Here is a 12,145-nt window from a genome sequence, read left to right as displayed (position 1 = left end):
CAACGCCCTTGAGCGACTGTAATGCTCGATCCTTGGGCAGACTGCGATGGAATACACAGTATTCCTGCTTCGAGAGTTCGGGTTCACATCTCGGTCCAAATACCACCTACCATGAATGAGATTTTCGTTGTTTTACCCAGTCCTTGTGCCTATCTGTAGGGACAGTGTTTTAAGTTACTCAATGACCAGGCCATGCCACAGCCCAGGCGGTTAGTCGCCGGCTTTCCACCGCGGCGACCGGGGTTCGAGCCCAGGTCAGGTCATGGGGGATTTGTGGTGGCCAAAATGGCATTGGTACAGTTCTCGGAGTACTTCGGCTTCCCCTGCCAATTCTCATTCCACCGACTGCTCCACATTCATCTATTATCCGCGGCTGGTACTGTACAATAGGCCAATTAATGGCCGACGTACGAAGTGAACTCAGTCTGACCCCACCCCAAGAAACTAAAGAAGAAAACTAACCACTCCATGACCACTTCTTTCGATATTATTATTCACTGTTCATCTTATCGTTCGATGTTGCGTAGTAGCAGCCACTGAAAGCATCATAAACAAATAACCAAACAAAAAGAGTACTATCTTCTCGGATATACCGCTGTGCAGTCCGCTTGCCACTTGCTTTCAAACCGGTACTTTGCTTGGCCTATTCGACCCTTAAGATGGAGGCCATATGTTCCTCCGAAACGTCAGCTGACTTTCAATTGACTACATGGTGTTATATCCCAGAAGATACCGCTGTGAGAACCTCAAATCCTACAACCGAACACAAGTTTAGGCCTTTACCTCTCATGGCACGGCACTCCGTGTGTTCAACAGACCCTATGGAAGGAAATCATATGTAGGCCTAAACGACAGACTTCAGTAACCGCCACCAATGAGAGCCTGAGGCCTAGATCCGTTGCGTGCTGCAGAAACAATGCTCCCACATTGCTGCGAAACGCACCTACACTCCGCATGCGTTGCGGAACGTGTCATCTGCAGAGCGGGGCCCTAAACTAGTTACTTTCGCTTCTGATGGCTTTCATCTTCCACTTTCTTTATTTTGGGGTGGCGGAAAGTCCTTCCGGGCAGATTATCTGGCCAGTACCTGTTCATGTCGACGCCCAAGTATTATGATGTGTACTGAGAGGACGACGCACCTGTACATGCATAACTATTCAAGTTTTCAGTAACGCATTTGTGCTAAGTTTACATACAAATTGGCAGTAATAAGTTGTAAACACACATCATAGCTTCCTGCAGCTGTCACATTTCTTCATACAGTATTTCTATATAGGTAAGAAGGTAAAGTTGTCCTTGTGCTTAACTAATTAAGCACTAGGCCATGAAGGCGTATGGGGGAGTGGATGTATAATCCATATTTTCTCGACCTCGGCATTAGCTGGAGGTGAGGGGTCAGCATGACGCCTCTGCCGTTTTACAATGGGGAAACAGCTCCGGTTCCCATAGGATAGAATGTTGGGTGAACCCAGAGCCGGTCTGGCCTAAGTGGAATATATTATTGACCCTACCGGTACTCGAACTCCGATCCCTCGGTCGCCTAGCCCGTAGCCAGTCGCTATACCAACTACAATCTATATAGGTATGATCATAATTTATTACCGTGTTAAATTTCGCCTATCTGGAAAAAGCAATTAGTTATTTATTGCTATCGAACAGAGCGGTGCATAGAGATTTCTAACAAAATCACTGGACTGCTTTCTACACAGGCCTATATATACAGACATAACAAGTGCTGCGTACTGACCAAAGTACTATCACCACACGGAATGCTGCTCTTACTGCCATGAGCACTGTAACAACGATGCTAATTCTAATGATAGGAAATTAGAAAGTATATACTTGGGTTAGCATGACGTTACATTAATGCAGTCTGAAGACCTTTCCTCACGACACTTCAACATAAAATGATTACCGTTCCACTTGCACTCATGTGTTGGCCACAGCAACCCGTCCAATTCAAATGGAAATTTCTCCATGACTTATATGGGTTGCAAGATTTACTTCATCCAATAATAAGATGTGTTGATCTGATCACGTTACGAAGTTATGAAGTCAATTTGTAATATGTCAGCCTACTGATAATCTTCAAAATGACTTCGTCAGTTTGTTTTTTTTGTTAACCTGAATTAAATCTGCGACTTTCCTGTTCATACATTTTTGTTCTACTTAAAGAGCGAGAGAAGGTAATTTTTCTTTCTTGTGCCATTATATGCTCAAATCAATTTACTATCCCCTGACTCGAACTCGGACAGTTTTCCAGTACGGTAGGACAGGAAACCGAAAGCTGCTATTATCCAATATAACCATTAACATGTTTCAAGGCCAACTGACCGGAAGGACTGAAGTGCATTTGGCAAATTTCAGATTTCAGGCTTATAAAATGTTTTAAGATTTGAGATTTTCACGGCTGTGACTATGAAGAATTCCGTATTCTGGGATGTGGCACTGTGTAGATCTTGTGTGAACCATCATTTCGATAGAACGTATCGTCTCTATCTTCAGGGTAGAGAAATCCGCGAGCGAGGAACCAGCGCCAGCAGGTGGCTCACGCTGGTTCAAATAAATTAATAAAACAAAACTAAACAACTCAAATATTAGACGGCAAACGCCCAGATAAATCATTCATCTTAGTTCATGTAGTGTTCTGGGTTATACCACACTAATGTAGCCTAGAATATGGTGTGTCTATCCGGTTGAACCCTACCAGAATACAACACGGTGTTGTATCCTAGACGACCCCTATATGAATTCATCGCCCCAAAACCTCAAATCATATGCATTCACATTTCTAGTTCATCATGTAAGAGCAAATCCAACATATTCAGTTGACAATTCCAAAACGAGACTGAGCACTAGCCATGCGATTCATCTGTGACTTATATTGAGATAATCTTTGTTACAGCATGCAAATCGGTTCCCTTGAGAGCAACATTTCTCAGCGTCGGAGAATATATAGATTCTTACGGCATTCCATTTATTGTCTTTCGGTAAAGTACACAAATATCAAATACCTAATCACAACCCAATTCCTTATACTCCGTATTAATTTTATCAAATCACCCGCTCGCTGCTTTCCAAGAGCGCGGACTACAAAATTTTCATACACTTAAAGCCTCGAACAACTATAGTAGGATCCCGATTATGCGGGATGTATGAGAAATGAGCTCCCACAGACAACTGTAAACCCCAGATAAGCTGGAGAAGGAACATGTAACTAATTTCCGAGCTGGGCTTTATAAAATTACATACACAATTATAAGATTATCTTACTCGAACGCTATTGGTAGAACTTCCTGCGACGCTTCTACACATTAACAAGAAACCGCAAAGAAAGGAAACTTTCTCGAGTTTCCTAGTAAATATTCAAGCGTGATAAAACCCACTTTTCGTCATCTACTTGTTCATTTTTAGAAAACAATTTCATAGGAAATATATATATATATATATATTTTTTTTTTTGACATCGGACACACCAGCCAATTTTCTAATCAGAGACCGCGGATTATCGGCAATCCGGATAATGCGCCTACGGTTAATCAGGAGTCTACTATATTAGTATCTCACAGAAGGCTGTACAAGCTCCACTTACCGAGCAGTCCACACGAAATCGCCACTTACCTGGAAATAAAGAAAAAAAGAATTATCAACACTCGTAAGCTTCGGACAAGCAGCTTTACCACACACTCAGCACCTCACTTTAACAAAACTGAGTTACTTCTGGAAACTATGACAGTCAACTCTTACTCGTCGCAGAATTAAGAATCTCCGTCTCACCCCATCGGAAAAAAAAAATCTTCAAATTTATTCTTCTATCCCAAAAATTTCCTTTTAACTTACAACTCCTATGTGTTTAAGATTTCCCCAACAACACTGCACGTACCGCCTATTGCAACCTCCTACACTGCATCACAATAAGCTCTCCATCACCGTCTTAATTCACCCCTCAACACTTTCATTTCAATTGCCTTTAACCTCTGTTCTTACCAAAGATACAGGGGCCAACTTTCGCGTCTGCACAAAACAACAGGTACATAAATCAATCATGACAGGGAGGCGGAAGCAAGTATCTTAAAAACGGGGCTGGCAACAGGCAGAACTCAGTCACATAGTAAAGGGAAATAACCTTTCTGGAGCAATTCCTGTACGGAAAGCGCCAGCTTGCTCCACACATCCCGCTACACGATAAAGCAAAAGAATTTGAAGTTCGTAGACACTCTACCAAAGCAAACACTCCTGTGGAACTAACAGTCACACAACTAGTCAAATTATTCCCTGCTTTTACGGAACCCAAAGATTCATTACCACGTCCACAAGAGCCCTTCATGTGTCCCCACAAAGTGCGACTGAATCCACTACCTGCCATTTTCTATGGGTACGATACTGAACAGCCGATCACAGTGGCCGCGCAGTCTAAGGCATTAACTGTCTTCTCTCGCTCGAACGCTAGGATCGTGGGTTCGAATCCCACTCAATGCATGGATGTCTGTGTGTGTTTATTCTGTGTCTGTGTTGTCCTGTGTGCAGGTGGGGGCCTTGTAACGGGCTGATCACTCGTCCAAGGAGTCCTACCGTCTGTGTAAAAAAAAATATTACAAACCTGAAGAAGACACCAGGGCCCAACAAAGGGCTCTAGAGCCGTTGATGGAAGGATGGATGATATTGGAGAGCAGATCACAGTGGCCGCGCGGTCTACGACATGAACTGTCTTCGCTCGTTCGAACGCTGGGATCGTGGGTTCGTCTGTCTGTGCGTTTATTCTGTTTGTATTCTTGTGTGTAGGTAGCGGCATTGAGTAGGGCTGATCACTCTCGTCCAAGGAGTCCTACCGTCTGCGTAAAAAAAGATTACGAAACTGAAGAAGAGGCCAGGGCCCGACAAAGGGCTGTAAAGCCACTGACGAATGAATGATACGGGAGAGATTAAACGTCACGTCCATACAAAACAGCAAGTAAAACTACAGATTTGTATATTTTAAGCTTGCAGATTTTTAGATGGAAGATGGGAAGACAGAATGACTCGGTGCAGAGCAGTCAGCTATATTCTAATCTTACATTAAAACACTTCGGTAGATCGAGTCAATATTCATTCTTGTTTCAAAGCCAACTGAGGGAAAAATTCTGTGAAACACTCATGATTTAAATGGGACAGATATTCTGGTAGTATTATTGTTTTTATAAAGGTATACACGACGTGTTGGGAACTGGCTTTACTTCCGCCTTCTGGAGATAGTTGTCTTCAGTCACAGTTCAGTTTTCTTTAAGGGGGAATCGGAAACGCCACCCGCTTGATAAAAACGCTACCATTTGAAAACACGTCAATGTAATGACAACCAATCAAGTGAACACGAGAGTATAGTAATTTTCGAAACGTCGTGCGACATATCTAGCATACCTCAGACAATAGGATAATATTAAAGTGAACTCACTTTGTTAGTATTCCAGTGTACTAATTATCCCAGTACTGTTCAGCAAATCACGACTCCAAGTGTATCCAGTGTACTCCCTGAGCGCGTGTGCAGAAACAGCGCACTTGCAGTCCTGCCGGTGCAAGGCCCCATAAGCCCACAGACAATCTCATGCCCTATTCATTCACAAACAAAACGCAGTCACCCCTTGCTAATCCTTACCCGAAGGCATTACACTAATTTGTAGCCACTGCAGCCCGATGACTACTGGCGCCCAAATGTCCTTCTGCCTTCCCAACCCATCATCTTGGTAGCATCAGCAGCGGAGTTTTCGGCCACCCACCCCTCTTCTCGCTTGTCTCCAGAGAGCGACTCAGACATATTTGCAGGCGCATCTCCAAACATGGGGCTAAAAGTAGGGGCGGCATCCGAACTGTTAAAATTGACGTGCATCCGCGGGCTGCAGCGCAGAAGAATAGGGGAGGAAAGAGCTGTCACAGAGCCAAAGGGAAATTTAAAATATTAATGCAGTAATCGTATTAGCTACTGGATATCTAATTCCACACAGTTATTTCTTGCTAAGAATAATAACAAGAGCATGAGCAAGACAAGAATTACTTACGAATAAAGAATTAAGGCCGGTCACGGTAGGCGAGCGGTCTAAGGCATGCACTGTCTTCGCTCGCTCGATCGTGGGTTCGAATCCCACTCAGGGCATGGATGTTTAGTGTTTGTGTGCGTGTGTGCATTTCTCTGTGTATGTGTACAGGTACATGACTTGCGATGAGCTGATCACCAGCCCAAGGAGTCCTACCGAATGTCTAAGATCTAGTAAACCGAAGTGAAACGGAAAGTTTCATGGAGGTAGACCAAGGCCCAAATTGGGGCTGTAGCACCAAAGGGAAGAAATAATTCAGTTTCGACGCTCGATATAAGCAAATAAACCGTTATTTTTAAGACACGCATGTCAGGCAATATCAACAATCTACTTCCAGAGTAACTAATGAGCACTACCTCAGTAATTAAGGAAACGTCTACAGAGCGTATGTGGTTAATTAACTCTACACAATGTAGGCACTATTAATAAAGCAATGTTGAGCTCAAGCTGTAATGACGTGTATAGTATCAACCCAAAAGCAGTCTCAGCGGACAGATTAAAGCTTGCATCACCTCAGGTTCTCACCGCTGTGGTTATGAAGAGTCCTATCTTCTGGAATATAACTGACGTTTCGCAGGAACATTCCGCCTCCATCTTCAGGGTCGAAGAATACGTCAAGTAAGAAACCAGAATGAAGCAGGTAGCAAGCAAAGCAAAGTTGTATCTCCTTGTTTTAGAACAGTGGTTCTCACCCTTTGTGAGACCGCGGACCGGTAAATTCTTTTTTTTATAAGATGAGAGGCCTGTACCGGGCCGTGGCCCTGCGGTTGACATACACTGTTTCAGACCATTCTGAATAGGAAATGGAACAGAGAAACGTTTACCTATACGGACTTTACTCCAGTAATTCAAATAGTCCTGTATAAGCTGCTGCCATTGTGTCTATCACGTGATCACTTGGGTTAGCCTCTTTGTTTCGGACACGATTTCACAGAACTAATCTTTCATTTCATCAGTAATCTGTCATACGACAGGTCCACAGTATCTTCCAAAACAGTTCTCCACTTAATGCGATCTAGAGCCTTCTCCTTCAAATAAAAATTTCCTCTTCTGTCCCCAAGGTCATCCAGCATCTTCTTACGTCTGTTTCCTCGTCTTCTGGTTTGTTTCTGTCATGTTTTGAGAACAAAAGCTTCCAAATCGTTATAATCAAATTCGCATTTCACGGTAAGTAATATGCATCATACATCATATTAATTTTCTTGAAACTGCTGATGGCTGTAGGAAATTAAAAAGTACAGGCTTGAGGTCGACTCCAAGAGCATACAATGCATCCCAAATTTCATCGACATCCGTCCAGCGATTCTCGAGTTTACACATGTGGACTGATTGACGGACAAAGAGACGCGACCAGTCATATATGCTCGTAAGCTTCATAGGCAGCTTCCGTCAAGAGATATTACGCTCGGTAGCAAAACATCTCACTGCATATATGGATCCTTTCATCTAGACTCTATACCTCCGACTAGCTGGGCTCCAAAAGGATATCCGTTCAACAGTTTCAGAGACGACACATATGGATGTTTGATGACGATTTCCCAATTATGCATTCATTTTACGCAGACCTACTTCTTGCAGAGAACTCACACAAGCTTTAAGAGGGAGTAAATAACATCCTCAAAGGCTCTAATCTCATTTACCTGAAGAAAACTGTTTTCTCTCCACTCAGCCCAAAATAAAGAGAGCATCTTGAGCGAATGAATACCCCACGTCATAAGGTTCACGGTTTTAAGAAAAGTATTCCTCAATAAATGAAGCTTAGTATAATACTGACGAGAACTGAATATGAAAGCAAGTGTAAATATGCAAGAGCTCATTAATAATGTCTTTTGTTCCAGCTCATTATGTTCGAAATTTCCATGGTTATCTTACAAAATATACACCTTAAAGGAGAAATCCCACGCGGTGAGCCGTACTCTCTCCTGACAGTTGAGTAGGCCACGAAACAATCAAGGTTCTTAGATAAGTGCGGGCTTCTCCGTGCGATTGTGTAGCTATGAATGCGAGGTAATTCCGGTGAAAGTTCCAACATCCTGTGTCTGATGTTCGCCGAACACACACACAAGGCTGTACGCGCTCTTTACTGGACCGAGCGAGCCGGAACAGGATTTTAACGTTCTAGCGCGAATAAATGAATCTCTGGTTGGGTGACTAATGAAGCCTACAACTGAGTAACTAGGTGTAACCAACCGACTAGCCAAGAAACCCAGTAACTAATTACTTGCCTGCTTTTTTTTTCCTTGGCACTACAGCCCCAGTGGGCCTAGGCCTACCTCCATGAACTTCTCCGTTCTTTCTTTCTTTCCTTGGCACTACAGCCCCAGTGGGCCTAGGCCTACCTCCATGAACTCCGTTCACTTCGGTTTTTCTAGATCTTACACATACAGTAGGATTCCTTGGGCGAGTGATCAGCTAGTCGCAAGGCCTCTACCTGTAGAAAACACAGAAAAACGCACACAAACATCCAAGCCCTAAGTGGGATTCGAACCCACGATCCCGGCTTCCGAGCGACGGAAGACAGTGCATGCCTTAGACCGCTCGGCTACCGTGACCGGCACTTGCCTGCTTACCAAATTAATAAGTTAACCCCAAGATGCGGTTACTTCCCTCAGGAGTTCGTTGCGATAGTATTCGAAACTTCAAAACCGTTATCACAAAAGCATCCCACAGCATTCTTTGCCAACCCGTTGAAAGAAGTTCACATATTCGAAACATGTTTCATTAACATTCATTTTAAAACGATTCTCCCACGCAATGGTCTCTTATCAGACGTTTCCGAACGGAAATCATGTACATGCTTATGGTCATGCGTGCTAAATGTCCGATTCATCTCAACTTTGAATATCCCAAATCTCATCAGATATTACGCGTAAATTCGCAGAGATACAGCCCCTCCCACCCCAATGGAAGAAACAAAGTGGTGTGGCTAAGCCACCCAATATGGAAAGCTTACTCCCCAGGTGTAAACACAGTTTTCCAAGGCGTTCTTTACGATTCTGCTTGCCACATTGGTATTAAGTTCATTTATTGCTGACACAGATGAACTGATGGCGAACTACTAAACTGCAATTGCATGTAGCTAGGTATATACTATACGTGTATATACTAGGTATACTATATTACATTGATATCTTTCTATAAGCAGAACATCCTAATGAGGTATGTATTTTACGCTACCAATAAATCCTTTTTAAATACGATGGAACATCTTTTTAAGATTTTCTGAGATTGGTCTGAGTGTACTATGAAGTTATGGTTACGGTGGACCGACATGGACCCTGACATCAATACCGAACTTCATCGAAGTAACGAGATTTCGGGGTTTCAAGGCGGTACCTATGAGAAGCATTAACATACTGCTTGCTGCCTGCATGTTTGGCTTCCTCTTCGACCCTACGGATGGAGGCAGGTTATAGGCTGTCACATCTCAGAAGATACAAGTATTCATCGAAGTCTGCTGACTACTTCGGCGATAATACGCGGGCGGGCGGACAGACAGGGCCTACACTTGCACACTGTGTTCATGCAGTACGTTCGTGCAAATCATGCGTAACTCCACCCCAGCGCTGACAAATGTATTGTCACATGTAGGGAGGATTTGTAACTTATAACACGGGCTTTGGATTGCATGATTGGGTTTATTGCACCTTATACAACTGGGAACTACAGGCAATTACAGAGCTATTGCTGATCTGTACATTTTACAAGTTTGTCATTACACACGCACTAGGGTTCTCAGTCTTCATTAGTCGTATCCTGGCAACGGAATTATAACAGTCTCACTGTAACTTCAAATCACATATTAAGTCTCCTTTTCACAGCCGAATTCACTTCTTTACATTATCCTGCAACTGCCAATTCCGAAGACTGGGCTTGAGTCAATTCCTCTGTTCCTAAGCTTTTATCCTGGCTGGCTGGCTGGCGTCTCGAAATTCGACTCTTCACTCTCTATGCTGCTCAACTGAACACCTCTTTACAACCACTTCGCACGTACCCCAAGGGAAACGCCGTCTTCTATTGTCCCGTATTGTTTTAGGCGTGTTCACCGCGCCACTGCATAGCAACGGTTACGGCGCAGACTACATACAAAACAGCCTCTTTATTGAAGCGTATGTACCACGGGCACGTGTTTACCGAGTCGGTGCCTAACAATGTGTATACACGTCACAGTACATTGAAGAGAGAAGAGCTTCTTCCTTACTTGCCCTAATATACGGATTTCAGAAAATGTAACTATGGTACCCACGGTTCTGGACAACTAGAACAGACAATTCACTAACAGAAACAACATGAGATACAGCTCATTGTTGCTGTTGCTGCGTTTTTAAATTATTTTACCTTCTGCCATACGACAGAAGACAAACCGCAGCTGCAAGAGTATTTTATTACTGCTCCAAACAGAGCTGTATTTCAAACAGTTTTAAAAACGCATTTAACTATTTTCTTTAAACGTCCTCGTCAAAGGGTTTAAAAAATCGCTGTTCTAAGACACATATTTCGAGCAGTTCACTCAATTAATTTCAAACCATGTGACTAGCCATGTCTAATGAGAAGTGTGGCTGACACCTGTCATTAAGGTAAGAGCATCCCGCCAATGAAAAGCACGTAGCTGCTGTTACAGCGAACCAACTGCCATGTTCCTCGCTGTGACGGCATAGCACTCTCGAATGGTCTCACACACTTCTCCACGAAACAATAACAACATAAACCTTAGGTCCAAGCAACTAAAAGCAATCACGAAACTGTAATGAAAGTTCACCAGACGCTGTCAAATTACACTGAAGCTTAAGTGCTTCCGCACCGCTTTTGTTTATGCTTATACAGGAATCCCAAGAGACGCCCTCGAACCCTTTCCTCACGTTTCAGGCGGGATTCTCTTTAATAAACAAATTAATTAACACGCGGTAGCGTAGTTGGTTGAGGCACTATGCTACACGTCGTTGGATTTTTCAATTGACCTAACCCTTCAAGCCGCACTATAACCCCGGGATCGACTCAGCCTCAAACAGAAATGAATACCAGGAATCTTCCTGGAGGTAAAGGGTGGCCAGCGCGTAAAGCTACCTCACCGCCATCTTCTGAGCTGATTGCCCAGAGAAAATGTGTGAGCCTCGACGTCTCACAACCTTATTGACCTTGAAGGCATATTACATGGACAGCTTTATATTTTTTATCTCTATTAATTAACAGATACTAAAGAAACTTCCTGCCATTTATGGATTTTTACATTCATCGCCGTGATCAAAATAGTTGGGCACTGGTCCGTACACCGAGCAAGTTGCATACAGTCCACATTCTCTTCACATCTAGTTCTTTACGTTCCATTCTAAAAGTAGTCTGCCATCTAAGTCTACGTCTTCCAGAAGGCATCATTCTTGCAGATTTCCCTATATAAACTTCGTAACAATTTCTCACCTCTCCCATACGTACTAGATGCTTGATCATCTGACCATCCTGAGAGGCCTACTTCTTCTGTTCAGTTGCTTAATTTTATTTAGGTGTATCGATCGGAATTGCATTCGTCAGATATTGGAGAAAAAATGTGAGTACGATGAGACAGTACATCAGCTATTCGTAGACTTCAAGAAAGCCTATGATTCAGTTAGGAGGGAAGTACTGTACAATATCCTGATTGAGTTTGGGATACCCATGAAACTAGTTAGGCTGATTAAAATGTGTTTAAAAGAAACATATAGTAAAGTCTGTGTAATTAAACATTTGTCTGATAAATTTCCTATCAAGAATGGTCTAAGACAAGGAGATGCTTTATCGCCACTGCTTATCAACTTTGCTTTAGAATATGCCATTAGGAAGGCCCAGGAAACCCAAGTGGGACTTAAATTAAACGGGACACATCAACTGTTGGTCTATGCCGATGATGTGAATCTACTGGGTGATAATGTAGATACCATAAAGAGAAGCACATAAACTTTAATTGACGCAAGTAAAGAGGTTGGTTTAGAAGTAAACACATAGAAAACTAAGTATATGTTACTGTCTCGTCACCAAAATGCAGGACAAAATCATGACATAAAGCTAGGTAGGTAGCAGATGTTTTGAAATTGTGGCACAGTTCAGAT

At 43.0% G+C, this 12,145-nt stretch overlaps 1 protein-coding gene across 1 annotated transcript in view; it reads right to left on the bottom strand.

Annotated features, from left to right (window-relative positions):
* Positions 1 to 12,145, bottom strand: part of LOC111867726 — a gene marked incomplete at its 5' end in the record, with an annotated part of 591,832 nt that overhangs the window by 152,646 nt on the left and 427,041 nt on the right.

The sequence above is a fragment of the Cryptotermes secundus genome, unplaced genomic scaffold (genome assembly GCF_002891405.2).
Source record: "Cryptotermes secundus unplaced genomic scaffold, Csec_1.0 scaffold80, whole genome shotgun sequence".
NCBI classification, from domain to species: Eukaryota; Metazoa; Arthropoda; class Insecta; order Blattodea; family Kalotermitidae; genus Cryptotermes; species Cryptotermes secundus.
The sequence above is the reverse complement of the archived record's forward strand: the minus strand, read 5'-3'. Positions and strand labels throughout refer to the sequence as shown.